The following is a 27,297-nucleotide window of genomic DNA, read 5'->3' on the forward strand; positions in this document are numbered from 1 at the left end:
TCGAATCTTTTGGATTCCTGCTTTCGCGCCAGAACTTCTTTGAATTTGCCGATCACCCTTAAACGTTTCAACCTTAGCTACGGGCTTCGACTTACTAATTTGTTACGTTTCTTTTACTATTTTATTATTGAAATCGAACAAAACACTATATTTCTATTTATTTGAAAGTGATTACTTGAAAATGCTAGGCAACAAAACCGTTTGCTGAGAGTTCTATTAGTTAAGTTAAAAAGCAAGCAAACTAGGGGACGGCTACAGAAAGTTCGGTAAGCACTCAAGCTAGCTGATTGCCATAATGGCAGTTATTTTCCCATTAGTATCTTTTTATACATGTAATCGAACCAATTGGTAGTCAGTTTTTAAAAAATGCAAGAAGAGTCAATGAAAAGGAAAGAAAAAAAGAGGCCCGGAGTCGGAGTCGGCATGTTTTCTAACGACTCCAACTCCTTTTCCCCAATATCAGTCCGACTCCGACTCCACAGCCCTGGTTTCTACACGGGACACGGCACTAGAGTCGAATCTTTTGGTTCTTCTAATTGTTGACAAGCTGAACTCGGAGGTTCACCGTAACTAGCCTAGGGAGCTCGTCTGGGTGAGGAGAATGTGTTCAGGGCGTTTCATGAGATTGTTATTTAGCTCATGAGAACAATTTCGATTTCATGGACGCTTTCTGGGGCGCTTGATGCCCCAGAGGTAGGGAAACGCCGGCAGTTTGTCGGAGATGAAGACACAAAACGGAAGTGTAACCTTTACCAATCATGACTCTGAGTGATGACTTTTTTCATTTTATTTGATAGTAAATACGTAATATAGAGGGCAAACTATACGTTTACGAGAGCATCACCGGATAATGACTTCCTGTTGTTTGGATGATAAATTGTGGTTCAAGTCGGAAGTAATTTTTTTATATTTTGTGTGATCTTTTGTTTAATGACGAAATATATGTGTGAGTTGGAATTTCACTTTAACTCACATGACAATCTTTTTTTTTTTATGTTACTACTTACTGAGCAAAAGAAACACGTGGTTCAGTTCAGGTGTTTTGTATTCCGTGCGTTTGTTTGCCGGCGAGTTTGTCTGTTGCGCAATTAGGAACTTGCTCGTTGCTTGATTTCTATCAACTTTGTCAAGAAAGTTTCTCGCAGTCGTTGGAAAATGACAGCATAATTTTTTTTGTCTGGTATTTATTTCTGGGAAGTTAAAAAATGTGGGTTTTGGCGCGACTTGGAATCGAAGCAAAATATTTAGAAATGTACATTAAAATTTGTACATGTTTGTAGTAGGCAAACATGTCTTTAACACTACTGAAATAATATTGTTACGTAGTCCAGGATGTTATTAAGAAAATAACTCGATTTGAAGTACGTATGTTATGAAAAATACTTAATGTAGGGAAACGGCACCAGTAACAGACAAGGGTCCAGTAACAGGCAGTCGTAAAGTTGGATTTAAATAATAAGAATTTTTGACGGGTAAAACTGATGTTGCTGTCACCCATGAATACGGGGCAACCGTCTAATGCTATCAGAGTGAATTTTATAAGCCAGTTGGTACTTACGAAGCAGTGGGGTCATTCCATGTCAAGTGATCCAAAGTTTTTTCCCTCACCTTTTTGTATTTCTTTGAAATTTGGCTCATCGATTGTACCCATTGAGGTAATCAAAAGTCCAAATTTTTAGATTTTTATCTCTATTATTTTTTTATTTATAACACTTTGATTTTTCGAAAAACCCGCTTTTTTTCATGGATGCTTGAACATAAAATGGACGATAACTCAGCACCAAATATAGATAGAAAGATTTTGTAAAAAGCATTTTAAAGTACATTAGTTGCTGTTTAATGGGATATGCAACATGACTAATTTCAAAAAAAAATTAATTTCAAAAAAATAAAATTTAAATTTTAAATTTATATTTCTCAGAAAAGGTATAATGAATTTTTTTAAAAAAATTCTCAAAAATTTGTGTGTATTTTATCTTTATTTGTGCTAAGTTTCTAGTTGGGATCTCAATGAGATCATATTTTTATGAATTTTTAAATAAAATTTGACTTATGAAATAATGACATTTTTCAGATTCTAACTAGTTAAATATGGGGTTCTTTTACTGGGGATGGTCTAGTAAGTAGTAATTGATCATGACTATGCTTGAAATGAACTGACATGACTTTGTAGATTAGTACCCCCCCCCCCTCCGCCACACAACCACTTTTTATCTTTTTTTTTTTTTTCAAAATTGTATTTAAAAAAAAAGCCGGCACGTAATAACCATAATAAACTGGGACGCACGCTGCTAAACATCAGTAGTGACTAAAGCTTATAAATGGGGGGGGAGGGGGTCATAAAACTAAAAGTCAAAAAAACTGAAGAGAACCACTCATTTGCAGCTGGAATGAAACATAACAACATGGAAGGTTATGCTCAAATTAGCAAAATTTGTTTGATCTATAACTGCTTTTAGTATATGTATAAATAGATCTCGCTGCATTGCTCTCGTTTACAAGTGAAATTAAAAGAAAACTAGCATTAAAGAAAAGAAAAAACAGCTGCTCTCTAAATGTTGTAGAAAGACAGTTAGTTTTATGCGGATAGACATATGACCTGATACTTAGATTTACTTTTAGTTTAGTGTAAAAAGAATGAAACAACACGGGGGGAAACACTCCTATTTTGCTGTGATCTTGGGGCAAACTATTTCTTTCCTCCATCCAAAATTGAAAGTTGGTGCAGGGGTAAGGGACGAAATGAATCATAACTTTCCTTATCAGATAGTGAAATAATCAAGTACACTTTGTGAAGTTTGGATTGAAAAAGAAACACTTGGTCTGAAAAAAAAAGCATCAGGTGAAGCGTGATACAGGTATAGTGTTAATCGTATGTGTGAGTGAGTGTGTGTGTGTGGGGGGGGGGGGGGTAATGTACTTTGTCTTGCTTTAAAGAAGAACATTTACCAGCTTTTACTATGTTTTCTATTCATTTTGTTTTATTTTATTCATTTATTTATTTTTTACATTTTGAAAATAGTTTTGGAAAAAAATAATAAAAGTGGTGGCTTGGGGGGGGGGGTCTTTTTCTTACTTTAAAGAAGAACATTTACCAATTTTTAATAAGTTTACAATTCATTTTGGTTTTTTATTCATTTATTTATTTTTTACATTTTGAAAATAGTTTTGAAAAAAAAAAAATAATAAAAGTGGTGGTGCGGGGGAGGGGGGGGGGGCTTGCCAATTTACAAATTCACGTCAGCTCATTTCAAGCATAGTTATGATCAGTTACTACTTACTAGACAATCCCCAGTGAGAGAACCCCATTTTTAACTAGTTAGAATCTGAAAAATGTCATTATTTCATAAGTCAAATTTTATTTAAAAATTCATAAAAATATGATCCCATTGAGATCCCAACTTGAAACTTTGCACAAATGAAGATAAAATACACAAAAAGTTTTGAGAATTTTTTTTAAAAAAAATTCATTATACCTTTTTTGAGAAATTTAAATTTAAAATTTAAATTTCATTTTTTAAAAATTAAAATGTTTTTGAAAATAGTCATGTTGCATATCCCATTAAACAGCAACTAATGTACTTTAAAATGCTTTTTACCAAATCTTTCTATCTATATTTGGTGCTGAGGTATCGTCCATTTTATGTTCAAGTATCCATGAAAAAAAGCGGGTTTTTCGAAAAATCAAAGTGTCATAAATAAAAAAATAATAGAGATAAAAATCTAAAAATTTGGACTTTTGATTACCTCAAAGGGTTCAATCGATGAGCCAAATTTCAAAGAAATACAAAAGGGTGAGGGAAAAAATTTCCCAAATTTTGGATCACTTGACATGGTGGAACCCAGTGGTGGAAGTTTTTGAATAGACACCACGAGGTCAGCCGATGTTTCCTTATCACTTGAATTAAATAGTGTTTTAGATCTAAAAATGAAGAACTTTTGGACAATTTGAAGAGAAAAGGGAAATTCTGTCCATTACTCATATTTTCCTCATCCTATCTGTTACTGAGTACCATCAGAATTATCGGTGTCTGTTACTGGGGGGTCGGACCTTTTTTCGAAATTGCGCAAATAAAAGTTGAATCAACTGGTTCAGAGAATCCAGAAGCAGCCAAACGTTAGATGAGATGTAGTTGCATGACGGAAAACTAGTTTTAAAAGTCTAAATACATTAAAAGGCACAGAAAATGAAGTTAACCTGAGAACCATGTCTAAAGCATATCTGTTACTGGTGCCGTTACTCTAAATATTTCAGATTAATTTTATATTGCATGGATAACAGTGAAAAGTTTGGAGAGCACAGGAAATGTGTTCAACATGCCCCCCTTTCCTTTGGGATGCATGGCATATTCCCACACAGCGTGAGCTGCCAAGTGGTTTGGTTTAACGCTGCCTGTGTCTTAAAATTGTGTATATCATCTTCTACTGCTCTTCTCGGAGTAGAATAAACCATGTTATTCCCGAAAAAAAAGTTGAACTACTTGAACTGACCCATACTTCACGATGTGTGGAACACAAAAAGGTTTTCGTTCTGCCTGTGTTTTAGAATTGTGTATATCATCTTCTACTGCTCTTCTCGGAGTAGGACAAACCATGGTATTCTCGAAGAAAATAAAGTTGAACTACTTGAACTGACCCATACTTCACAATGTGTGGAACACACACAAATTGTTGTTCTGTCGCCATCGTTACAAAAACTGTAGTGGTCGTTGAATAAAGTGCGCTAACGCTGCCTGATGGCAACTGAGGGAAATTCTAGATTTTTCTCTTGCTGCCTATACATAATTCAAACAAAATAGATTGAAATCCGAAAAAATATCCCCGTATGAAATCGGGTCATTCGTTTCAAAACGTCCTCAAAATCTGTTCTGACTCATTATATTAAACTAATTAATGAAAAAAAAATGAGTGTGTTTTAGGACAAAACGATAGTAAGGAATATGAACTATATTTTAGTCACTGTTGCCGCAAAGTATGGAAGAAGGGCAAATTGGCCCTTTATTTTGCCAATAACTTTTTTAAATGTTTTAAGTTTTCATTTTAATAATATTTTGGCTCAAACACTGGAACAAATCCAGGATTTTGTGGTGAACTATGGTTTGGGACTTTTTTAAGGGTGTGGGATGTTGTTTTAAAAGTAAGATTTGATGGTTTAAGTTCGCTAACTCATGAATTTTACGGCTTTTTTTTTTCTTGACCTCATCCAAGAAATATAGTTAAATACACAGCTTATCAAAAATTGACAATTCCAATATCAACTTTTATGCCCACTGGATATGACAATAAACTTCGCTATATCCTGTTGAATGAGTTACTTCTACTACCATTATTTCTTATTTCTGAACAATTTGCTGAGCCTATGTTCCACTGTTTGTGCTTCTCCATTTTTCATAAAATCACATGCATTAATTGGAACAACTAATTGGAATAAATTAGAATTCATAAAATAAAGTTAATCATGAAATTAGGTTGGCATTCACTATTATTCAAGTACAACTAGTAGCGGTAAAGTTTTGACCTCAAAATACTCGCTAAACTAGTTACAAAACCAACAAAAGTCAAGACTGAAAACCAGAAATAAGTCTTTGAAACTCAATACAAGTATCACAAAGAAGAAAAAAAAAACATTCAAGGTATCTATAAAGTTGAATTCATGACGGAGAATTAACTAAAAAACTGCTTTATCTTATTAATAACCTAATAAAAGACAAGGTTGACGTCCCAGAGGAATGAATGTGTGCCAGTGGAATACAAAACACTGATCATAAAAAACCGGCCGACAGCTATCCAGCGCTCCAAGTTTTCTGAGAGCCCACTTTTGGGTACTGGATAATTATTGTTTACATGATTACTAGCATCATATGAAAACATGTGTCTAATATCACGATGACACCTGTTTCGTGCGATGATGGATTCCTTATGAATTTTCATCATGAAAATGGCCAAGAGCTTAGTTTTTTTTTGCCCTTCAGGCACTCACGTGTTGATAATCTTGTGCCTAAAGTATCCCTGTGAAGGACAAACTGGTGTTTAATTCTCCCGAAACTCCTGCTGAAAAAAATTATATCCTTTCTTAATCATATCTGAAGCTCCTATCTCATTGACAGTTAGTATTGTTTGATAAAGCAAAAAATGTGGATTCTCTCTCTTTTTTTTTTTAATATACGATATATTATGTTTCAACTTAGCTAGATAGGTGGAAATTAATACTAAAAGAATTGATTTGTTTCTGACGTTTCATCACCTGCATCTGATAAGGTTTATAAGGTGTTTACATCAATATTTTTAAAAGTTGAAATGAAAAGCGTAGGATTACCACTCGCCCTGTCTAGTGGTCAGAGAAGTCTGACTGCGATGGGGAGGTCCCGGGTTCGACTCCTGGTTCGGCAATGGATGTACTTTCTCTCTCCTGTCCTTGTCCTTCCTTTGTTTGAATGTGTTGTTATGCTATGTATGATTGCCTACCCTAGAAACGGGTCCCTATAGCATGTGTGTTCTGTGGAAGTCGGACTTCACACCAAATTAAGGTACAGTTGGAAAAGTGAAGCGGCGCACCCTAAATTGCCAGTCTAGCTGAACAAGACGATAACAACAATAGCGTAGGAGTTTTGTTCTAGATTAGTGAGCTCAAGTGTTTCGAAAGTTTGAAAAGCTCTTTTTTTTTTTGTTATAAAAAGGGAATTTGAAATCGAAATTTTTTAAAACCTTTTTAGCTTTTGTACCTTTTTTAGCCAAAGAAAAAATAAATATGCAAGTAATATATTTGAGATTTCTAAGATAAAAAGAACGTGCTTAATATTAGTTATTGAACTGTGAAATTACGAAGAAAAAAAGATAAGAAAACATTTAAAGATTTAAAGTTCTACATCTTGTTTTTTTTTTTTTTTTTTTTTTTTTTTTTTTTTTTTTTAAGAACAATTTCCAGTTTAAAAAAAGAGGGAAATAAATAAGTCATTTCTAAGTTAAAACAAACAAGTAACGAGAAACAATACACTTCGTTACGTTTTCCGTGTAATATTGTTGAATACAATAAGCAAACAAATCAGACCAAAAGCAAAATAGGATCATTTTCAAGCCTTTTTCTAACATGCAGGTTCGGATATACAGTAAAACCTGTAAAGCTGATCACCCTTGTAAGTTGTTTACCTGGCTAAGTTGACCGCTTTTTTCAGGCACAGAATTAGATCTATATCATATAACTCAAACTCCATAAGTTGACCACCTGTTTAAGTTGACCACTAAAGTACTGCACCGCGAGTGGTCAACTTACACAGGTTTCACTGTACTTAAGCAAGAAGAAAATTAAACCTTTGATACAATTAATTGCTTAGAAAATGGATAAAAACTTTTCGATTTGGTCAATTTCGGCCATAGTCATGAACGCCAACAGAATCATACCCCGGGGGTGCACCCGCACGTAAATCACTAAAGAAAAAAAATACTAGTGTTTTAAATTTTATTTTATATACATTTGAAAGTTTTTATTAATCGATTAATGACCTGATTGTTTAAAAGCGAATTTTAAGATGCATTTGGTTGAATTTGTAAATTTTGTTTCTCTGATCATACTTTTTTTTTTTTTAATCTCGTAACTAGTTCTTTGCTTAGAATGAATAAAGTTTCTTATTTAAAATTAATAATCATATTTTCAGAAAATACATTCAAAACTTTTTTTTTCTTTGTGATACTTAAAAATTTCAATCAAATTGAGTCAAAATTGATTGACGAAGTTATCTATTTATTTAAAACGAGTGCGAGGTAGTTACTTCAAATGACAAAAGTGATTTTGAACCTGTTTACCCCAAGAAAGTACGCATGCTGTAAGACAACGAAGGATAAAGGTTAAACGTTTTGAAAAGTTTTGTCAGTAGAAAGTGAAAACACATGTAAATAAAGTTTAAAAAAGAAAAAAAATATTTGCATGTGTAATTGAAAATCAGATTTGAAATGTTTGGCGAGATTCAAGGTAGCTGCCGTGTCTTGAATTCATTAAACAAAAGCAAATTCCTAGTTATATCGTAAGGTCTTGAGCTATTTTCTACTTGAAACTTTTCCACCGAAAAAAAAAAGCAAATCAAATGTATTGCGACAGCTATTTTTATAGTAAATCGTGAGATTTTAAGCAAATTTTATTTTTATTCGATTTTTTACGCTGTCTCTATACACCGCACAGAACAGGTTTGAGTGTATCAATAAATTTTGTATTTATGAAGAAGTATTTTGTAGTTTGTCCTTATTTAACTTATTTTATTTTATTTTAAAAGTTAAGGGATTTGAGAATGCACCCCATTGCACCTTCCAGCTATCACTCGTGGAAATAAACATAAGATTAATCTTACGTGGTGTATTTTGTAGATTTTAAGTGTTTTGTAAACAATCCCATCTTAATTACCTACATTTTATTTTTTAAAGCCATGGGTTGAAAGTTGCCAGCACTCATAGACAAGAAACATGACTTTATTATTTTTCTTGATTTACTTTGTAGTTTGTCCTTTGCTTGAAATAAATTTAATTTGTTTAGAAAAACAACATATTTTTTGAATATTAAAAAAATTATCAAATGAGTTTTTTTTTTTTTTGTATTATTTTTTTCTTAAAAAGTCAATGGGGAAATACCCCCTCCCTACACAACCCTGCCGCTTCTTATGACGACTATGTAAACAATTAAATTGCTATCATTGTCTACGGGAAAAACTCAAATTTTCGCAAACAGACAAAAAACTGAAGACACTAAAATAAAATTTGTACACTAAAAAGTCACTCCACGTTATAATAATGATCACAGTTATTTGCATAGTTAATAGTGATGTGCAACTAATGGTTTTTAAACTGCTTCTCTCGGTAGAGCAATTAAGCAGATTAACAAGGTATAAGTAAAAGTATTTATCAGAAATAATTATTACTTTAATTACAAGAATACGAAGAAAACGTTTTGTAATAACAGATATTGAATTTTCAGAACTCCATTTATTTGGCTTGTGCGTATTAAAAGAAACAAACAAAAAAAAAAAAAAAAAAAAAGCCAAAAACGTAGTTATTTTAAATAACGTAATCATAGTTCGGAGGACGATAAATTAAAAATGTATAGGCCAATTCTGTTGGGGTTTGTAAAATATAAATTTCGTTCAACTATAGCGGACGACATTTTTCTAAATATATCTAAAAGTTGAAAACTATTGCTCTGAGCTTAAACTCTGTGTGTGCAAAAGATTCAAATATAGACAGAAGAGAATATTCAGGAATAAATTTGCTTTCAGTACTGAAAAAACTTCTATTAATAAGGGGAGAGTAACAATCATAAGTTGGAAAAAAAAAAGCAGCGCACCACAAATTGCCAGCCTAGCTGGCACACGACAACAAGTACAACAACAATAATAAATGCGACAATTTTTGACTGGGCACTAGAAATATAATAAAGTACATGGCTGGCTAAAGCTACATGATGTCACAGATAATCTTTCAAAAGGGTTGGAAATAAAGCGTTGGGTTATTCCTTAAGTTTTAAACATATGATGTAATTGCCCGATAACAAATCCATACACTATCTGTTCCAATAGTTTAATTAACGTAATCTTCATCATTTGGCTCCGGTGAATAAAAAACAATCAAGTTCATTGTCAAATCATAAAATAGTGTTATCATTACTGTTCGTGTTTCTTGAAGAACTCAGAATGCTATCGGGTGAATTGCAAACATGACATAAGAATTGAAAAATATGCTGATTCAGAAATTGATCAGATATATTAATAAACACACCCAATAGCTGCTAATCAAGGCAAATAAACTCTTGATCAATACTACAAATACTTCGCTCTTTGGGTTGATGTTTGATTTGGAAACAAATTGAATATTTTATTTACTCATAGTTGCTATTTTAAGCATAGTTCAAGGTCAAATTTGTGAATTTAAAATTTTACGAGTTTTTTTTCGGGTTTTCTCAAGATTTCTGTCGGTTCATTTTATGTTTGACAAAGAGAATAATCAAACATATATTCATTTGAACAATTTTTTTAAATTGAAATTTGTATATATTTTTTGAATTTTAAGATAAGCGGGAAAAGAAGAATATGTTTTCATGGCATACAAGATCTTATAAAAAGCATGACATAGACTTCAGAGCTTGTTTTTCAAGGAAATAAATTCCAGACATTAATACTGCTGATGCAGATATTATTTATTTGAAGAAAATATAGTTCTATGCATTGCATTTAATGACTGCTTCAATCTCCCCTCGCCTCCTAGGAGATAATTCTGGCTTTGTCTGCACTCCACTGTATGTGGTGAATCGCATATTGAGTTTTTCCAGAAGTTCTATTAATCTGATTGATTTAATTGTGCACCTAAGAACAATCAGTTAACTTTACTTCAACAGGTCTCCAAGCGCGATGTAAGAAGAATTTGACGGTGCAAAATATCACTGCAAGATCGAAAAAGACATACAAATGCCTCCCAACAGCTTGCTTTGAGCTTTCACCATACCTAGTTTCATTTTATAAATAATATAATAAGTCACGCCTTAAATTGAAGCGATCAATGTGAATTTTTTTCAGTAAGTTACCGTCCTATAGCCAGGGCTAAGGCAGAAATTCATGAAATACACCGCCAGCTCAGTCAATTCCAGCCGAGAACTGCAGTTTCGTGCTTATTAGCACTTATCAGCCCGGCATAGGAAAGTGACGGAGCTGGAGGTGGAAAACCTCTTAAGGAAGCCAGGAGTGCCAAACGAACTAATTTTGTATATGCTACCAATTTGTTTGGCACTCTTGGCTTCCTTAAGAGGTTTTCTACCTCCAGCTCAGTCACTTTCCAATGCCACGCTGATGAGTGATAATAAGCACGAAACTGCAGTCCTCGGCTGGAATTGACTGAGCTGGTGGTGTATTTCATGATTTTTTTATCTGAAGATAGGCAGCATGTTTTTGAAAACGGCAGGTTAAGTCAGCAGATTTGAGTTTCAGTCTTTTCTAGTTTTAACCTGTTTACAGTTTAAGTTTTTATTGACGCCTGAAATTAAAATGATCATTGCGGTCTTATTTGTCTGAAGCGATTCAGCATGCTTTCTGAAAAGAGCGAACTATGTAAGCAGGGAAATCTTGATAAGCAAAAAATGCAACAATTGTTTGCTACGGGAAAAAATCTGTCTGTATACTTATTAGTCTTACATAATTGAGGAAAAGGGTTACATTTCTGATTGTTCTTTTGATACGGTTTAATATTTTATTAAGTTGCTTATTAACGACCAACACGCAACACATTGTATCGCATTGTTATACTATTCCATTTTAAGTTCAATTTCAAAACCATTTAATTTGAGGCAGTTTTCTTTCAACTGCACAAAAGTCTCAAAATAAACAAAAGATTACGCCCCCCCCCCGCCACCAATTTTATAATGCTGAGGGATACAGTCATTTAAATAACTCTGAACCATGCGCGCTAACTTCACAAAACTGCACTTTTTTTTACTTCAAAAGGAACTGCAAAAGTTTTATACTTTTTGTTTTCGTATTATGATAATATTACAATAAGATTTTTTAGAGGTTTTTTAGAGGAACCGTTGACGGTTATTTGAAAATTGCTATCTTTATTTTTTCAGTGATTTTTAGGAACTGATGCATTTCTTCTAATGGGAACTTTATTGAATTCATTTAGAATATTTTTCATTTTCTCTGCCGAAAATTGAATGGCTTTTCATTTGATTTGTTTATATTACGTTTAAAAGTTTTTAAAATATTCTTTTACAATTAGGCATAAAGAGATAATTTCTTCAAGTATCATGACAAAAATTTTTCCTTGTTCCAATTTATTAGTGTTTTTTTTTTTTTGCGGGGGGGGGGGGGGTATCATATTTCGCATCATTGAAAGATTTGAATCCAAATCATGAGAAACTATACCTGTTACAAACATTGAGTAATCAGCGGTTAATCAGTAGGAGATAGAAATTCAAAAAGAAACGTTTCAAATTCGGCAAAAAATCAGAGTTTCAATAGATGAATAAAATGCTTGATTGCTGAATTGAATTTGTCAGAAAACATTACTATTGTTTTTCTTTTAAATCTTGATTTTAAAGTTCTGAAGAATATAAACCTTTACGCCAAAGATAAGCAGTTTACAAATAACAGTCTTACATCAACCCTAACAGACATTGTGCAGCAACATGAACCTTAATTGAAATTACACAGCAACATAAACTCAGACTGATATTATAAACCTTAACAGACATTATACGACAACATTAACTCTAGCTGACTGTACAGCAACGTAATTCCTAACAAATTACATAGAGATGCGCAGACACTAACAGTCGTTATACAGCAGCGCAAAAGACACATTGTGTAGCAACATAAACCCTAACAGCACTGATAGGAAGATAAGTATTTACATCCTTGACAGCAACATACACCCTGACATTATGCAGCAACATGGACCTTAACTGAAATTACACAGCAACGTGAACTCAGACTGATGTTATAAACCCTAACAGATATTATACGACAACATTAACTCTAGCTGACTGTACAGCAACATAATTCCTAACAAGTTTTATAGTGATGCGCAAACACTAACAATCGTTGTACAGCAGCACAAAGACATTATGTAGCAACATAAACCGTAACAGCACTGATAAGAAGATAAATATTAATATCCTTGACAGCAACATATACCCTGACATTATGCAGCAACATCAACCCTAACGGACATTATACAGCAATATCAACTCTAACATTATGGATAGCAATTCGTTTCACAAGCGAAATTCTCAACAAGTCAAAGTTGAATACTTCGCCTCAAAAAACCATAATAAAAGCAGCATACATTAATTGAAAGATAGGATTGGAAAATTGAACTTACCAAACCATTTAATCATGAAGACCGCAGAAGCATTGTAACACACGGGACTTTATTAGAAAGCACCTTTCACTCTTCCTCTGATTAAACTAACAAGGAAGATATATCCATAAAAAGCCACGATTTATGCATGTCCGCTATTAAGATTCAAGGCATTAATTCCCGATTTGAAATCTGGCCGCGGACCGGTCAAGGTTTATTGGCCACTGGTTTAATCTTTGCTTTTTATCTTCCAGCGATCAAATGAATACAAGGATTTAGCATTTGCATGCAGGGGGCGTTTGCGTTTATTGACAGCTTTTGATTGGCTTCCGGCATTCGTTCGTCAGCTGCAGTTCTCCAGGAAAAATACCTTCATACCGCGCCTCGGTACACCGTACCTGGTTATGCCTCACCTCGGTATAGCACAGAATCGGATAGGCTACTGGTTCAATTAGTGATGCGACAGACCGTTAAAATTGTAAATCCGCGGATACGGATCCGGATCATGTGTGTTTTCATTCACGGATACGGACCTCATTTTTTTTTACCCACATGTAAAATTTGTCACGGAAGGTATTCCCGTTAGGGCACTTGGTACAGGTACTATCTCTTTAAAAATTTAATCCACGGTAAAAACATAATCAAGAATATGATTTATTCTCAAAAGAAGTTTCCGCTAAAATTGGGGGGAGCGGTGGGAGGAATGACACAGGGCTGCAATAATGCTCAGATAAAACTGAAAAAAATACTTCTAGTTTTCTCGGTGGATGTAAGATAATGGAGCTAGAGTTTTTTTTATCATCTTTTGGACAGACTAGAAATAATTTTTTGCATTTTATTTCGGCATAAAAGCAGCACTGACTCATTCCTCCCGACTTACCCCTACCGTCGAAAAAAACGCAGTCGGAACCACCTTTACCTGAACAGATAATTCAGCCTCGCAGTTTTCGAAAGGTGCCGAGAAAACCAAAGTGAAGAATGATACAAACCGTCAAGGACTAATTTTAAATTAAAAAAAATAACATTAGTTCTTTATTCTCAGAAACCGAGACCAAGCTAAGAACACATTCGATCAAGTCACCTTTTAAACGAAAAAATAACTATCTGTTTAGCAGCTACGATGCCACAGACAGACACACAGATACACTTGTCAAATTTATTGTCCCTTTACTTTTTGCGTCGGGGGTGCCATTTTGACGACAGAAATGATACCTAGTTACTTAAGAAGTAAAACCTAATTTGAATATAATTTAAGTGTTGTATACCTACCTATATTTAGAATTCAAATATGGGTTGAAGTTTCAGGATGTAAAAATTCCGTTTAAGATCCGTCCAAAATGTAACGGATACGTGAAAACTAAGTTTTCAAATCCCAAAATTAAGCTTTGCGCATTAAATATCTTTTATATGAAAACGTCTATCGCAGCACTCTAAATAATGCATACACAAGGTGTCCAGCAAAGGATTCCCTGATTTCAAAATTAATTATCTCGAAAACAAAGGACGATATTCGAATAAAATAAGTTTATTGTGAAACCCATTAAAATCATGTACAGAAACTTGGAAATTAGTTACAAAAATTGCCCGCAGGTGGCGTTGCACGCTGTAATTGCAATAGAAGTCCCCTTAACAGTGCTGGAAGGGGTTGGACGACAACTTCTAGCGTAAATGTAAGTACCTCTGAGAGAGGCTTAGTGACACTAAATAACTGCTGAAACGCATAACCCCCTATTCTATTGCGGACTTCTACTGCAATTACAGCGGGCAGCACCACCTGTTGGCGAATTTTGTTACTAATTTCCAAGTTTCTGTACAAGATTTTACTGGGTTTCACAATAGTAATGCTACAGTTTATTTTATCCCAATATCTTCCTTTGTTTTCGAGATATTTAATTTTGAAATCAGGGTGTCCTTCGCTGCACACCCTATACAAGAATAATTTGAAAAAAAAAAAAGACTTTGTTCTCTAGTCTGAGTTTCTTTTGTAAGGAAGTGTGATTGCTGCTTTGTGTAAAATATTGCTTTGAGTTTTAGTATTGTATAGCATGTCAGTGTTTCATTGTATTGGTATATAATAGGTTTTCTCCTATCGCAGCTGAAAGTCATACCGCTAAGCACAAGGGGCACTCTGAAGTTAATTTTTTGGAGCGGCAAAAACTGTCAACTTTACTAAAGGAAGCTCCAAATTTTACCAAATGATAGCGTAAGATCATACATATCTACTTCTGGTAAGACACATTCGGCATCATTACAGCAAAAGAAAACAGGTACGATATTGTCTCCAGAATTAGCAGACAAAATTTGCCGAAAAGGGAAAGATTTTGGGAGGTCACGGAGACCTCCCGTGACTTCACATTGGAGAGTAAGGTCTTATGTACACTTTGCATCTCGGTTCTACTACGCATTATTTTATGGAGCGTTCGGTACCCTGTATACGCGTAATGTTAAATACCAAACTTTGTATTCCTTCTTCCGTTTTTCCCAAAGTTTTAATGATAGAAACTAACAATTTTCACAGTGTTTTATCGAACAGTCTACTGAAGTGAAATTTTATGGCAATTCTGTTTTTCTTTAATAATTTAATAAATCTTTACCAATTGTCAGTTTTTAAATAAAACGAAGAAAGTTAAAAAAATAATAATAATTTGAATTTTGACATCTTGAATTCAAATTATGTTTTTCGCAATCACGAGTGTGTGTATGTAGGCGTGTGTGTTTGTATGTACGGGTTATGTGTATGTGTGTTTATGAATGTGTGTGGGGGGTATGTGTATGTGTGTGTAGGCATATGTGTTTGTGTCTGTGTGCATGCATGAATGTGTGGGTAGTTGTGTATGTGTGTGTGTGTATGTGTGGGTGTCTGTATGTATGCGTGTGTGTAAGTGTTTGTATGTGTGTATGTGTGTGCATGTGTTTGTGTGTGTATGTGTGTATGTGTTTGTGTGTGTGTATGTGTTTGTGTGTGTATTTGTGTATGTATGCGCGTGTGTGTAGGACTTGGATGCAACCTGGAGACGGCTTTCGCTATAGGAGCAGCATCGTGAGGAGCCAGCCGGTCCACGGTGATGGTGCGGAGGGTGGCGGTGGGAAAAATCAGCGTAACGCCAAAAACAGTCAAATGAGAACAATAAGCAATCGTGATTGCTCAAAAAAAAAAAAGCTCTTTTGGGAAAAGTGCAAGTCTTAAACCAAAAAATTTCCTTTCAATCGAACTATAAACATATAAATTAATTATGGTGAAAATTTCAAAGTAATATGTAAACTAGAGAAAATAAAATCAGTTTTTAAAATTGAGTTTATGAGAACATTGCGTTTGGAAGTAAAATTGTGCGTACACTGTAATACGAGTACTTACCTGCTCCATTAACATTTAAATTTTGCAATTTATAATCTACGTAGAAACATGAACTTGATATCGTTTCAAGGCTCTTGATTCGAATATTTTGAATGCATAAAAACTAAAAAATAATTTTATTAAACCTTTAGGGTACCAACTCTTCACGGGTTTCACTATTTTGTTTATTTCAATTCCCTTTCAGACATGGTTCAAGTTTAACAGCAAGTAGCACAATATCTTTGAACCAAGCTAATTATTCAACTTAAATTCTTCAATGGTTTTTTTATTTCTTAATTTTGCTTACAATTTCGATACTTTAGAATTTTTTTAAAATTCTACGCCTATGCTTGCAATAACACTACAAACTAAGAGTTAGATGGTTAAAAATTAGATTAGTTGTGGATTATCATTCCTCTGATTGAGTGTACATGCAATTTCATTTAATCTTCGTGTACAACACAACATGCGATACAATTAATCATTTTTTAAGCCATTAAACAACTATCAGTTTGACCAAATGATGTGCATTTAATTTGATGCCTTACGACACATTTGGTTCTTACAATTTCGTAACATTCTTCCGATACTTTCTCGATATTAATACAGCATATAAAGCATTAACAATAGCCAAGAAACCATACGAATAGTTTGATTTTTAAAAAAATAAAGTGGATAGCAATCGAAAAATCATAATGATCCTCAAAAAGTACTTACCCACGGTCCCCCGTTATCCAGATATAAGGTCTTAAAGTCTGCCGAAGTTTAAAAAAGCGTCCCATTTAGCGACTTGGCGAGAAATTTATCAGGGAAATTCACCGTCTGCATCCATCTACAAATCGTGTGAAAAGATGTCTCAAATTACTGAAATGCGCTAAATTTGGCGACTTCCTAAAATATTCGGCGAATTTTAAAACCTTCGATAACGGGGTCACATGGGCAAATAATTGTGTCCATAAATATGTTTTACACAGCTCTGTAGATAGCTACTTATTTTTCTTTTTTTCATTGTTACACCTCGTGTGGTTTCCTGGTAAATATCAGAAAGTTGAGTCGCATTGGTACGTCTTTCAAAACAAAACATTTATGCTTAAAAAAAAATAATTTGAATTTTGACATCTTGAATTCAAATTATGTTTTTCGCAATCACAAGTGTGTTTATGTAGGCGTGTGTGTTTGTGTGTGGGGGTATGTGTGTTTGTGTGTAAGGGTGTGTGTATGTGTGTGTAGGCATGTGTGTTTGTCTGTGTGCTGGCATAAGTGTGTGGGTAGTTGTGTATATGAATGTGTGTATGTGTGTGTGGGGGGTATGTGTATGTGTGTGTGTAGGCATATGTGTTTGTGTCAGTGTGCAGGCATGAATGTGTGGGTAGTTGTGTGTATGTGTGTGTGCGTGTGTAGCTGCGTATGTATGCGCGTGTGTGTAGGACATGGATGCAACCTGGAGACGGCTTTCGCTATAGGAGCAGCATCGTGAGGAGCCGGTCGACGGTGACAGGGTGCGGAGGGTGGCGGTGGGAAAATAAAAAGATAGGACATCAAAACAGTCAAGTAAGAACAATAAGCAATCGTGATTGCTCCAAAAAAAAAAAAAAAACTATTATGAATAATGCAAAAAAAAATCCTTCTTGCATTTTCTTTATCGTTACTAATCAGTAAATTAGCCATAAAAATGCTAATGTAGCAAAATTTGTAATATTAAAGCATAATTGATAGTTGATTGCTATGAATATTAAAGCTAACTAAGATTTTTCCTTTTACTCAAAGAACAATAAGCAAAGAAACTATTTAGACTAGCTGAAAATGTTTTGATTTGAAATAAATTAATTATTGCTGTCGTTTTAAGTTTTTGAACAAAGAGCTTTGAATCTCGCTTGTAGATGTTAAGCTTAAATATTTTTGCTTTACAAAAATGTTGCTCCTCATAATGACAATCTGTATTTAATTTTTAGCCTATTATTTCAAAACGTGAAAAAAAAGAATAAACACATTAGATAAATATTGAACAAATTAAATACATTAACTACGCAAAAAAAAAAGCATTATGCATTTTCATGGTCCAAATATCATTTTGATATATTTATGTATCAATCATATAATTTGTGCGAAAAGTATTTTGGTACACGTTATAACAAGTTTACATTATTTAAGGGGTCACATTATCTTCGTAACATTTTTTAAAAATTTAAATGAAACATGAAATTCTTTGAATCCTTTGCATGGAAATTTATTTTTCAATAAGGAATCAATTTCAAAAGATTAAAATTAATGCTCCCTTTTTTGAAAATGTAAAAAAATGAAGAAAATTTCAACTTATTAAAAACCTTAAGGCTTTTTTGTTTTTGCACCTACTTTTAAAATGTTTTTTTGCCAAATGATCACAATAATTAACTCCAAAAATCTGTGCATTCATTTGCTTATATAATGGTTAGAAAATATTCTGTGTTCTGTTATGTAAAAAATAAAAAAAAGACAAATCTTTTGAAATTTTGTTTAACACGATCAAAAAATTTTGGAAACTTATAAAATGCACGGTTTTATTAAATATATTATTCTGAGTGCAAAACATTTTTTTTTTTTTTTTGAGGCTGCATTTTTAATAGAAAAAAAATCCTTAGCGATTTCAGTGACATGGAAACACGAAAAACGGATCACCTTGAAAAAGCAGTTTAAAGATTTGCTTTTCCATTAGAACACATACGTGAAGTCACTCATAACTTGTTGCGGTTTTTTCTGTGTGTTTGAAATAATTTTTAGTTTTAAAATAAAGAATAAATTTTCTTTTGATCGTTTGGTCATTCTTGAGGTAATGAAATCCCTAATACGTTTTAATTTACTTTCTCGTAACAAATTGAAAAAAAAAAAGGGGTAAGTACATGAAAAATAGCTAACTATAACGAACAAATATTGTAGACTCAAATTGTAGACTAAATAAAAATATAATAAAATAAATAAAAACATAAATATGTTAATAAACATTGAAAAAGAAATAAAATTGAAAGTATGGCATTGTGAGGGAGATATGTATTTGTGAGACTTTCTGTCCCTTCACTCCAAGTTCTCGATTTGAACAAACCATACTTTGTATGAAAGATTTTGATCAGGTTTGGTTCTATTATTTTATTTTATTTTATTTGAAAATTTTGTGCTCCTTTATGAACAGAGCCAAAAAAAAAAAAAAAAAAAAAAAAAAAAAATTAGCTCTTACGGACAAATTTTAGCATATATAAATCCTAAAATAAATAGTGAATTTGCTTTGAATGAACTGTTTTGAAGAAGAGCTTTTGTTGAAGTATATCGTACAAAAAAGATTTGTACAAAAACAAGGGTACATTTTGGACGATTAAAATTTTTTTTGAGATTGAGATCTTCGGAGGAAGTTTAAATTTTTTACTCAGAGGAACCAATAACTCTGAACTTTTTTTTTAATTCCGAAAAATTGAAAAAAATACAGAGCTTTGAAAGCGTTTTTGATTAACTTTCTAGAAGTAGAAAAAAAATTATTAATAATAATTGAAATTCAATCGGTCGTAGACTTAACATTGAAACAAGTTAGAGATTGATGGAAGACTTAATCTAAAGGAAATGTGAATCCAGATCACAAGAAAGCTGCAAAAGGTTTTATTTCTTACATAACAAAAATTTAAAACTACCAAAATTAATTTTTGTTTTTTGCAACTTTTAAAGAGTAAAAGCAAAACTCATTCGGATTTTTTTTAAAGATGCTTCTTTTTTGTGTTTTTATTTCTTTTTTATCACTACGGACTGAAAAATTTATTTAATGTTTGAAATAAAAGAAAAAAAAATATTTTTTAATTAAAAACTATGTTTTCTCTAAAGATATAGACTTCGAAGAGCCTATTAATTATATATGACATCATTCTTACTTTATTTTGTTTTTTTACTGATTCAAAGAGGAACTTTATTCTGGAATAAGTTTTGATTTTCTGTTGTAATTCATTTGTACAGATCATTTCTCTTATTTTTGCCTACTTGTACATCGAAGGATCGTGCTTGTACATCGAAGGAAAAGTGCCATGATTTTCTGTTCAAAAAATAAAACAAAAAAAAAAAGTTGGGATTTATTTAAGACCATATGACCAACAGGTACAGCAATTAATTTAACTGCATTTTAGCAGTCTAATAGTTTTTTTTTCTTTTAAAAATTTTCTCTGAAAAATATGTTCGCTTAGTTCTGGAAGAACTTTTTTGAAAAGAGTTATTGATTTTTTTCAACACCTATCTATTTTTGAATATTTTCCACCTTATGCTAGCATATACAGTGCAACAAATATTTTGATCCCTGAAATTTGAGGGAAATGTTCTTTTGTAGATTGATCCCCCCCCCCCGAGCTTAATTTGAATACTAAAACCTTTTTGCCTACATAATTCGAATAGCATGAACTTTTTTTTTCTTTAATTTTCCTCAGTGTAAATACACACATCCATTGGACACAGAACAGCAAAACAGCAACACTACACTTTCTAAAGTCACACACACTTATCTAAAAGTTTCTAAAAGAAAACGTCAAATAATTTCAATAACATTAAAAACACTTAAAAAGTCAAAAGTCCGTAAAATGTTTGTTGAAAAGATTTCCCTACCTGTTAGCCCAAAGCGCCCAAAAAACGTGTTCAGGCGGTGCTTGATGTTCAAGAATGAGCTCTAATATACATAAGTATAATACGACATGATTATGCATAATTTATGTAAATGTATTTCTATCTCGTGGACCCACTTTGCTTTATAGATCGTTTAGATCAGCTATTCTCAACCGGTGGTTTGGCGGACCGGTAGGTCCAGACTTATTCTATTCCTATCATATAAATATTTTTTAATAGTTCTTTAAAACGAAGTAAATTTTAATTTATGTGTTTATTAATTCATTTATTTGCATTATTTAAAAAAACGAAAAAAAAAAAAACATTAGCTGTTCGCGGAATTTTTCCACAATTGTTGAACCGTCTACAAGACGGAAGTTTTTTTTTTCTTTGCAAATAAATAAATAAAACAATTAAATAAATAAAAATTGAAGAGAAAGAAAAAAAGTGGATAACATCATCTGTGCGTTAAAATAATTTCAGTTTTTAACGCTCCTCAAAGGCAAGATTTTTCTTCTCTTTTGCAGAAAATTAAAACAAAAGAAAAGAAGAAAAGAAAAAATTAAGATTATATCTGTGCAAAATTACTTTATTTTCTTCTTTATTTCAGGAATTAAACTTTTAAAACTTTTTTTTACCACTAAATAGTACATAAGATTTTCTTGAATAAATTTAGTAGTATTTTATTGTTTGCTCTTTTTTTTTTTTTTTTTTACTGAAAACGCAGTTCGTTGGAGAAAAACTTCTTCCAGTAGATATTGTGTAACCATAAAGAATTGCTTTATTCTAAGCCTAATTTTAAGACTCTAAGAAAATTCTCATTGACATGTAAGGTGAAACGAGCAATAGTTGACACATCACTAGCAGCTTGCACTGCACAGCAGCTGATAGTTGAAAATAATAAATAAAGAGAAAAGTAAATGAACCATAAGATCACTTAAGAAAAGGCTAACATGCAATTTAAACACCAAATTAAAATTTTGCAATCTTCATGAAATTTTGTAGTTTTTCCTGTTATTTTTTTTCTTTAAGTCTCAACTACTAATGCAACGTTGCTGCTACTGGTGGTATTACGAACGGACAAAAAGTTTTAAAACAAATATTACTTATCAACTTAAAACAAATATTACTTATCAACTTAAAACAAATATTACTTATCAACTAATCAGAATTGGAATTATTCTGGATTTACGGCTTCCTTGAGATGGCACGGAAGTCGACTAGCACTGTTACATAATCTTCATCACATCTAATAGTGAGTTTCGCTAGAGTCACTAGTGGCAGGCCCAGCTCTTGGGGTAGGTGACCTAGGCGGTCGCCTAGTACGGAAGATTTTAGGGGCGGCAATTTTCGAAATTGAGTTTTTTTTCCTTTAGAGTAGGAATATCTCTTTCTGCGCCATAAGATTCACTGCTTCGTGGCTAAAAAATATTAATAACAATAATAATAATAATAATAATTTAGAGTGTGTACCAGTGCTTGGATATACAAAACATAGCGCGGAATTAAACTAGAAATTTAGTTTACTTTTAGGGGCGGCAAATTGCGTGATTTAAAAATCATTTGAAAATATTAATATCTGTTTCAGCGCCTTAAGGTGCACTACTTAAATGTTAATAAAAATATAATTTAAAGTGTGTACCAGTGCTTGGATATGCAAAACACAGTTTGGAATTTAACTAGAAACTCACTTTAACTGTAAGCAATAATTTTTATTTTATTAAAATATCATTATTTTATTTTTTTATTATTCTTATTCAATGGGCGGGGGGGGGGGGGGGGGGGGGGGGGGGGGGGGGGGTGCGGCGCTTGTCAATATCGCCTAGGGCGGCATAACTACTAGAGCCGGTCTTGACTATTGGATATAAAATGTCTCAAAACTAGTGTTTTACAAATGAATAGTCTTCATTCTAAATTTAGGCAATCGTTGAACGAAACTAAAATTGAAGTTCCTGTAGTGAATCTTATTAAAAAAAGTTTAAAAAAAAATATTTTGTAATATATCTACTGATGTAGGTTTACGGAAGATATACTATAAATTGCACAGTTGGTAAGCATTGGGAAATAATTTTTTGGGTTGGATATTCAATGTCGGTCAAATGTACTTAGCGACTTCAATTTAAGCATCAAAAGAACTTCAATTAGGAATTAATAAACCAAATAAAATTATAAATAGTTTGATAATGTATCACTGGAACTAGGTTGATAGTCTTCAGCGCACAAATAATTTGAACCATAAAACATTTTTTTAAAAAAGGAAAATATTAAAACTGAAGGTTTAGATCCTATAATTGCATAATTGGTTACCATTGTGAAATAATTTTTTGGAAATTCAATTGATATGCAGCAATCCGTCAAATGTACTTTTTAGACTTCGTGACTTTAATTTAAACAACTAGAAATTTAAATTAATAATAAAATAAATAAAATTGTATAAAAATTTTGATTATAATGTGCGACTGAAAGAAGTCAACAATCATCAAAGCAAACGAAATTTTTACCAAAGAAGAACTCATAAGATTTAAAGCACTCAAAACTTTGGTAGGTGAGTATAATGTTCATAAAAATATATCATAATCAAAGCCCATCTAAGTTCATAAAATGTGAAACAAGCAGTATAATTTAAAATGATAATGAATTTTACATAATTAAAAAAGAATAATAAATATGGCGTACCTTTCAAACACTTTCCAAACAACTTCGAATTGAACCGGTGAAATTCACCGCTAGCACATTTGCTCGACAGGCGCCAATCTCAGAGATTATCTCCAAATCAACCACTGGGCACAAAAATCTAAGTCAACTTCAAGTTTCCTTTCATTAGAATCAAAACATTTCGTGCACGTGCCGCCTTTTATTTATAAAAGAGGGAACGGGTTTTTCGGACGAAAAAAAGAAACAAAGAATCACCAAGGTGGTTCCGACGTCGACGTGACGTCACGAGGTGTCGAAGGTGAGCTCAGGTAGAGATCCTTTTTCTCGAAGTCATTAAGACGATTTTTTTCTCTCTCTCTCAAGGAGATGCTTGGAAGATGCTTCTCAAGGCTGCGCTGTTTTTTTTCATTACGCTCGGTTTCTTTTGTTCTAGGAACTCTTCTTTGTTGGAGGAACACGTGGTCGGTTAAGGACCGATCGCTTTTGGGCTGGGGGAACCCTCCTCCAAATGTTCAGTGGGTTGTGGAATTCGAGAAAGTTTGGTTGTTTTGACAAGAGTTTGAAGATTTGCTCATTTTGTCAACAGAACCGATCTTGGATTTGGTAAGGCAAATCGCCTTTTAACTGAGGAAATTGAATTCCAGTGAATTGTGGAATTCGAGAAAGTGTGATGATTTTGAACTGCTGTTTACTTTGTCAACAAAACTGATCTTGGATCTGTTTTCGCGCCAATTCTTTTTAATGATTCCTATATGCGGCTAACACTCAGGGGCGGACACGGTTCCTCGAGAGGGCGTCTACCATGACTCCCAAAGGATGCAAGAAAGAAAAAAAAAGCGATGGCGCAGAGAATATAAAACACAATGATTTCAAAAAAAAAAAAAAAAAAAATCAAGGAAGCAAAAAAAAAAAAAAAGTAAAAGTAAAAAAAAAAAAACCATGGCGTACGGCCCGAGGGCGCAAAAGAAAAACCGAAGGAGATCAGGTTTGAGAACGCAAAAACAAAAAGAAAAAATAAATAAAATCGCAAAACTTTGAGGGCATAAATAAAAGGACGCTGAGGTTGAAGGGGGCAAAAAAAAAAAAAAAAAAAAAAAAAAAAAAAAAAAAAAAGCAGAGGTTCGAGGGCGCAAAAGATAAAGAAAAAAAAAGTCGCACAGTTTTGAGGGCGCAAAAAAAAAAAAAAAAAAAAAAAAAAAAATTGATGAGTGTTCGATGGAGAAAAAAAAAACACAAAGGCGCACTGGCTCAAGGGTGCAAAAAAAAAAAAAAAAAAAAAAAAAGCGCACAGAGAGCGTTCGAGGGCTCACAGGGGTAGGACCAAAATGAAAAGTTTTGTAAAAATCGAAGAAATCGATGGGAGGTCACTGTGGGAAAATATTAAAAACCTTGGTTGTGAGCACGATAAAAAAAAAACCCCTGATGAGCGTTCGATGGAGAAAAAAAAACACAAAGGCGCACAGGCTCAAGGGTGCAAAAAAAAAAAAAAAAAAGCGCACAGAGAGCATTCGAGGGCTCACAGACGGGAAGGCAGCCAGTCCACCCCTGCTAACAGTCGTCAACTGAAACACCGAGCAGCACAGGGGTAGGACCAAAATGAAAAGTTTTGTAAAAATCGAAGAAATCGATGGGAGGTCACACTGTGGGAAAATATTAAAAACCTTGGTTGTGAGCACTATTAAAAAAAAAAAAAAACCCTGATGAGCGTTCGATGGAGAAAAAAAAACACAAAGGCGCACAGGCTCAAGGGTGCAAAAAAAAAAAAAAAAAAAGCGCACAGAGAGCGTTCGAGGGCTCACAGACGGGAAGGCAGCCAGTCCACCCCTGCTAACAGTCGTCAATTGAAACACCGAGCAGCACAGGGGTAGGACCAAAATGAAAAGTTTTGTAAAAATCGAAGAAATCGATGGGAGGTCACTGTGGGAAAATATTAAAAACCTTGGTTGTGAGCACTATAAAAAAAAAAAAAAACCCCTGATGAGCGTTCGATGGAGAAAAAAAAAACACAAAGGCGCACAGGCTCAAGGGTGCAAAAAAAAAAAAAAAAAAAAAAAAAAAAAAAAAGCGCACAGAGAGCGTTCGAGGGCTCACAGACGGGAAGGCAGCCAGTCCACCCCTGCTAACAGTCGTCAATTGAAACACCGAGCAGCACAGGGGTAGGACCAAAATGAAAAGTTTTGTAAAAATCGAAGAAATCGATGGGAGGTCACACTGTGGGAAAATATTAAAAACCTTGGTTGTGAGCACTATTAAAAAAAAAAAAAAATTATACATTGTCAAAACAAAAAGTATAATCTGTATCAAGTTGGATGTATGTGGGTGTATGTACGGAATAATCCTTCGTTCTTTCCTTCCGGGAGATATTCGAAAAATATTTAAAACTTTTACTCTGAGCGCAATGTTTTGTAATCGATAGTTTTTATCAACAAAGAAAATCAATTTTAACTAAAAAAGAGAGGGAATTATTCGGAAAATGATTGGTTATTTATTAATTGAAAAACAATTAAAACTTGAGTTGTGAGCACAATTCTTCAGAAGGTTACTTTCGGGATCTATTTCTTTTTCCCTTACGGTGGTTTGCTTCCTGATTGGAGCTGAATGGGGAAATTTACTTTTGTTTTGTTGCAAAATAAATCTCAAATTATCCGGCCTGCCGGAAAATTCGAATTTTTCGGCATGCTGGTCAATTTTGCTTTTTTCCGACATGCCAGATAATGCAGGGTAATACGGTAGGAATAAATTATTCATGGAACAAATACATTCGAAATTAATACTCAAAATTAACTTTCACAAAAGGGAAAGTGAGTGATTAGTGAAATAGAAAATATAAAAACACTAGCTGTACCCGACGCGCTTTGCTACGTCAACAAAAAAATACATCATTATACTGATTTTCATGACAATCGGTTGAACGGGGCAGAAGTTGCTACTCTGTAGTGCCACCTGGTGACGAGTGGCTTCAATGAGCATATTATGCACCTTCTCCGTGGAAAAATACATATATGTAGCAATTTTCATAATAATCGGTCCAGGTATCAAGTGAAGCCGTGACTATGCTCAAATTTTGTACTCACGCAGTTTGCGAGATCAATCAATCACTAAAAATATCAAATAGAAAAAGTTTTAAATCCCCCCGTTGCATGAAAAGCCATAAAGAAAGAATTTATTTGCTCAAACTCAAGAAAAATGGCAACAGCTAACTTCTTATCAATGAGATCTTTCACGCGAATTAATTTCTGCAGCCGATACTTTTATCCAATGGATTGTGACTTAAATTGGAATAAAAAAGGAACTATCGATCGGATTTTTTTCGAACTAGTCTATAAACATTCCCAGCACCAAAAATAACAAACGGTGAAAGTTTCAGCCAAATCTGCCGGGTAGTTTTTGAGTTCATGGATGACATACAGACAAACATTCATTTTTATATATATAGGTGGTGCACATTTGTTTAATGATATTCTATTAGTTTGTGCTTTTGAAGACGAATTTTTAAATCAATAGATTGATTTTGGTTCTTCATTACGGAAAGAGAAATGTACATTTAAAATATAAGTAGATATTTAATAAACTAAAATTCTTTAGTTGAAACTATTTATTATTTTCAGCTAATACCGAAAATACCGGTGTTTAAGCTCTCTAAATACCGGTATTACGAAATTGCAAGATCGCTCGAAATACCGGTATTTGGTATACCGGTATTGCAACCACTAGTCAAAATACAGATAATTGGAAAATATTTGAAACCTTTGCTGCAAGCACAGTTCTTCTCAAAAATAAATTTTATCGCCAAACCAATTAAGTTGCAATATCCAAACAGAGATTATTGGAAAATATTAATAACCTAAGTTGTGCACACGATTCTTTGAAATTTTTAA

General features: G+C 33.3%; 1 protein-coding gene across 1 annotated transcript in view; it reads right to left on the reverse strand.

Annotated features, from left to right (window-relative positions):
• LOC129227649 (retinaldehyde-binding protein 1-like) overlaps positions 1-23,578 on the reverse strand; it is an 82,619-nt gene extending 59,041 nt beyond the window's left edge. Inside the window, exon 1 of the mRNA XM_054862239.1 lies at positions 23,441-23,578. The gene's annotated coding sequence lies outside the window, so the exon portion shown is untranslated. The remainder of the gene's footprint in view (positions 1-23,440) is intronic.
• Between the last annotated feature and the right edge of the window lie 3,719 nt (positions 23,579-27,297).

The sequence above is a fragment of the Uloborus diversus genome, chromosome 8, assembly GCF_026930045.1.
Source record: "Uloborus diversus isolate 005 chromosome 8, Udiv.v.3.1, whole genome shotgun sequence".
Taxonomy (NCBI): domain Eukaryota; kingdom Metazoa; phylum Arthropoda; class Arachnida; order Araneae; family Uloboridae; genus Uloborus; species Uloborus diversus.